Here is a 5,924-nt window from a genome sequence, read left to right on the forward strand (position 1 = left end):
TGAGCAACTGATGATGGAATATCAAGCTGGTTTCCGAAAGGGCCGTTCTTGCCCAGAACAGGTCTTTAACCTGAAGAACATCATCAGTTACAAAAAGCTGGAGTAAGTAACTACGTGTTTGTGTTTGTTGATTTTCAGAAGACATATGACTCCATCGACCGAAAGGCATTAATGAATATTTTGGAAGAGTTTGGGGTGGATGATACATCGAGAAAGCTGATCAAACAAATTCTCACTGACATAGTGTCAAAAATAAAATTTATGGTTGAGATTTCAGAACCCTTTACAATCAGAACGGGCGTAAGACAAAGAGATGTATTATCCCCACTCCTTTTCAACTGCGTCTCGGGAAAGGTCGTTCGAGAGTGGAGAAAGTTGTTAGCCCAAGAAGAGACAAATGAAGAGTGGTTCAGACTTGGTCCTAAGAAAAAGGGAGTGTACCTTTGCGGATGACTTGGCCATTTTTGCTAACAACGTATAGTCAGCACTCAACAAGATCAATAGGCTGTCAGAAATTGCTGAAAAAATTTGGACTCCAGATCTCTATTCACAAGACAAAATATATGACGAACATCAGTGATGGACCTGAATGGATGATCACCAATCGGGAAAAAATCAGACGACTTACGAATTTCAGGTATCTCGGTGAAGTCATCCAGGAGAATGGATTAGAAGAAGAAGCAATTAACGTCAGGATGAAGAAGTTATACCATGCATACCAAGTGACAAAGAATACCTATAACAAATGTCTACGAGTGTAGGGGCCAAGTTCCGACATTATAATACAGTTGTAAAACCCGAGGGCTTATAAGCGTCAGAAAACTTTGACCATGATTAGACAAGAACCCTTTACAATCAGAGCGGGCGTAAGACAAAGAGATGTATTATCCCCACTCCTTTTCAAGTGCGTCTCGCGAAAACCGAGAGCGTAGGATGTTAAGGAAAATCCTTGCTAATATGTGGAGTGATGGACAATGGCGAGTGAGAGCAAATGAGGACTTGTACAGCAAGACAGAACCTATCGCAGCATCCATTAACAAGATTATTTTGCGGTAATCACATGAGGAAGGACGGTGACCGACTAACAAAAAGAATATGGAGTTTCATACAATCTAAGAGAACAAGGCCGAGATGGTTCGAAGAATGTGAAAAAAATATTAGGCAGGTTGGTATCTCTGAGAGAGGAATTCCTAACAGGAACAAATTTAGAAGATTAGTGAACAACTAGCAAGGTTTTAAAATGGCATCAACGTCCAAAAGACGGAGAGGCCTTTGTCCCAAGGGCATCAAAAGGCACTTCTTGGTGGGATCAGAAGATACTGGCAGGAAGTCAACAACAACAAGACCTAGACACTAAAATGAAATTGGTTGCTACCACGCAGTCCATAGAGAATCAACTCGAAATCAATAATAATAATAATAATAATAGCAATGAGAGATTCAGCGGCGACCCGATTGTTATTGCGGTCTGCAAACTACAGTTCTAAAATGTCCTTTTCAAAACTAAGGGAACAAACTGTTTGCAAAAAGCAACACCTATAAAACAGCGTCCATGTTTACGACTTTTGATATCAATGAATTGTTTCTCTTTAACACGTTTCTTGTAGTGGCCATTTTCGCAGCAGCTGTATATAAATTGCAGTTGTTTCAAAGAAAATGCCTTTTTTGGATGCTGAACATCGAAATTTTTATTTTTATTTATGCGCCCAGACGCTTGTCACCTTTTCTACAAGGTATCTTTAGTGGGTGTCCTGAAATATTACATTATTTGTCTATTTTTACACATAGGTTATGGTTTCACATCTAGGTTATAGATTTAAAAACAGTTTGATTTGATCCATTATAAATGGTTTTTGAAAGCCTGCGACTGTAGATACAATAGGTTTGTTTATAAATAAATACTTCTGCTACCAGTCACGATTTTCTTTATTTTACTATTTGCACGACGCGTTTCGAGAAATAATTCCCATTTTCAAGTGCGTTTTTATGATGTGTGTTAAGCCATTTCTTTTGATGTTGTCAGTGTGTGTGAGTCTGCTTCACTTTGTTGACTTTTACTGTAATACATAAGAAACGCGATTTTTAGTTGGGTGACACCCAACTAAAAATCGCGTTTCTTATGTATTACAGTAAAAGTCAACAAAGTGAAGCAGACTCACACACACTGACAACATCAAAAGAAATGGCTTAACACACATCATAAAAACGCACTTGAAAATGGGAATTATTTCTCGAAACGCGTCGTGCAAATAGTAAAATAAAGAAAATCGTGACTGGTAGCAGAAGTATTTATTTATAAACAAACCTATTAAAAACAGTTCATTAACTTTTTTTTTTATGAAATGGAAAGGTACTTACAGGTAACTTCTAATTCATTGCATCTAAGCAAACTGCTTTTTCTCATGTGGCAACCAAGTGGACATCTTACAGTTCGCTTTCAGTTACATTACACATCACTGTAACTGCCATCTTCTCTCTTTGTTGAATAACGTAGCACTGACTGTCTAATGCACTTCCCATACTCTATCTATATAATATTTGCCTAAGAGTTTTGCTGAAAGATGTATGTATAATCCACAGGAGACGAAGCCTATGAATAAGTTTGCTTGCCCTCGCCAATCAGTCCCCCCCCCCCCCCCCCCCCCCCTCACCCAGAAAACAAAAAGTATGGAAATCGCGTTGTGAGAGATCACTTCCCATGCAATTTCCATAGTTTCGGAGCCCCGCAGAAATTCAACTTATGTTCGTCGATTTGCTTCGGGTAGAGAGGTCCATGCCTGGGCACAATATGCTTCCGTAGGCAACCGCAAACATTTTTCCATGAACGGACCGACCGTTGTCTCGCAGTGGGATAAGTGTACTGAGAGTTATGGCTATTATCCTTGAAATAATGAACAGTTTACTTACTTTTTTCCACCTACCTCATTATCATTTGACTTCCCCTCACATTAATTTCGCAAAACATCAAGAATCAATGACGATAAGGGTATCACGTAGACGATTACCTGCACACCAAATACGTTATTTGATCGCAAGGATTTCTACGGTAAATTATGCATCTTTTTTTCCGGTCAAGATCATAAAATTTCTTGTCCTCAGGCTATAGAATTCATTCAGTGGTGACCATATTCAGATCTGTATAAAGCTTCCTAATGTAATAAGCCAAATGATGTTTGAAAATGCGGAGAACATTTTGAAAATGAATAGTCAATTGTTTTATGAAATGATTTTTCTAAAAGTAAAAAATAAAACAGATTACAGAACTATTTTACGCGCATTTGAATGGTGCTCGAAATCATTTACAGCAGCTGTGGTGCTTATACGTTAGCGATATATTCCATCAGACCAACAGACGAATATCCTCTAGTACTCTAAAATTCTAAGATACTAAGTTAAACATTGAGATTCTACTTCTCAATCAGCACACATTTATTCTCCGTGATTTCGAGCATCATTCTGAGGGCCATCTCTTACCTATGTTATATCCTGCTTTTAGACAAATTATTTCTCTTCAGAAAACGTGAAATATAATATATTTAAATATCGATCGGTATCCCATTATTATTCACGGTATGTAGATCAAGAGAGAGACGTTTCAGTTTATGGTGTGATTCGATATGATGACACTTTCTGCAGGACCTGACCATCATTTTGCAGGACAATGCTCAAGCACGTACAGTGCAAGCTGTTGCTGATTTGTTCGACTGATGGAGCTGCTAAGTGCTATACCACCTACAGCACTCCCCTGACTTTAAGCCCCCGTAAGTTCAATTCGATTTCTAAACTGAAGGAAACACTTCACGGCATTCTCTTCAGAACTGCTACAAATTCATCGGGGAATAGACCGCGCCGCTCGAACTGTCAACACAACTGGCACTGCTAAGAGTATCCTACGACTTCCACATCGCTGGCAACGGGTTAAAAAAATGGCTCTGACCACTATGGGACTTAACTTCTGAGGTTATCAGTCCCCTAGAACTTAGAACTACTTAAACCTAACCAACCTAAGGACATCACACACATCCATGTCCGAGGCAAGATTCGAACCTGCGACCGTAGCGGTCACGCGTTCTAGACTGAAGTGCCTAGAACCGCTCGGCCACACCGGCCGGCACCAGCTATGAATTTGCTATCATTTCACATTTGCAATGGCTTATCTCGTGCTTACATTGACCTGGGATCTTGCAATGTTAATCACTTAAATATATCGCCTAGACAAATGTATTCCCAAAATTTCATTACTCTACATTAATTATTTTTTGATATTGCGATTTTTTTCTTTTTGCTCAGTGTGTTTCTGGTATTGCAGGTCAGTTCTGTTTTGCATTAACACTCTACTTGTTCGCGAAGGTAACAAGCATCTCGGGACTAAGTGCTTCGTTTCATTCCTGATATTTACATTAACAATATAAGGATGGATTAGGTCGCCAAGTGGATGTTATGATCACCTCTGGTGGCTATCCCCACTATGGCGTTTCCGCTGGTACAGTACACCTTGCTGCTGAGACTGGATGAGAGCGGATGTCTCTTCAGATTGTATGTGGATGGACGTATTTGAATTTAGTTAGCGAGTGATGTTTGTATTTAACAATCTTTATTTCAGCATTTCGGATGTTAGCAGAAAATCAAGCTAACTGTCGTAGGAATAATATCATTCTTGAGTTTTTGGGAGGGAGTACATTGCCTGAGTGTCTTGGCTACCGCATAGTGTTCAGTACAAGGAAACTTTATTCTCAGATACAGTTAGCAAAGTGAAAAGCATCCAATGAGTAAGTTAAATTCGTGGAGTGCAACCGTACGAAGTGTGGAACTGAATTTTATATTTTCCTTGGATTTTGTGAAGTTGAAAGTTGATGGTTTTGTTGATTTAGGATGCCAATGGATCTGTGGTAGAAATTTGTTTCTTTCTTCTACTACTCATCAGTAAATGTTTTCACTCTCAGTGTTTACACAATATATGAGCAGATTTCAGATTCGAATTTAATTTTTCTCATAAATAAAAATGGGGTTCCTTGTACGAATGCCAATGTGTTCAATCACGTGTCTCTCAGGCAGCATAGAAATTCATTTCTCTGTTAATCATTAGACACATCTAAATCTATAGTATATAATTAATACTTCAGTGGGTGGATTATTTTCCTTCATTTCGTGTTTGACTTCTCCTGTTTTTGGACTTGCTCTGTTCATACTTAATACTGCAGTTCATGCCACTGTTGTATGGAAATTATTGTATAGCAGATTGAATGAACACTTGTTAGTTTAGTGAACTCTGCATGTGCTACCTGGCGCCATCTGAAGAGCTAATTCGGCGATTACGCAACTATACGCATTTCAATTGGGTTCTACAATTTTACTTTGAATGCTAATATTTTACAGACTCTCAGTCTTTTTATAACTATGAGTAGAGAGAAGAAAGTAAATAACTAGCTGTACATCGCCACAATTTGCTGTGGCTCAGTGTGCTTAAATGGGAAAGAAAAAAAAGTACACGTCTCTAACATGTATGGGAATTTGATATAATTCCTAATCTCCTTCTCCCGCCTGTCTCTGTCCAGCTCCCCCTTTCTTTGTCCTTCTCATCCTCCTTCCAAATCTGTCCATCACCAAATCCCACTCTCTCTATCCATCTTCTCCTCTCCCTCTCCTCCATCTTCTCTGCCACCTCTCTCTGTCCATCTCCGCCTTCCTCTTTTGTATGTCCATTTCCTCCTAGCCCTTTGTCCATCTTCTCCCCCTCACCCTGTCTGACCCTGAGCCATGTTTATTCTTATAGCATTTCAGATTCTGTAATGGTATTCTAATAATAAACAAATAATCCCTAATACAACTCTCTTGTTTGCTAACAATGTTTCACTACTACATATTTTGTATGTATATCTGCTTTTACTAAAAAGTGTGTTTATACTGAAACGTACATGATCTAT

The sequence above is a fragment of the Schistocerca serialis genome, chromosome 2 (genome assembly GCF_023864345.2).
Source record: "Schistocerca serialis cubense isolate TAMUIC-IGC-003099 chromosome 2, iqSchSeri2.2, whole genome shotgun sequence".
NCBI classification, from domain to species: Eukaryota; Metazoa; Arthropoda; class Insecta; order Orthoptera; family Acrididae; genus Schistocerca; species Schistocerca serialis.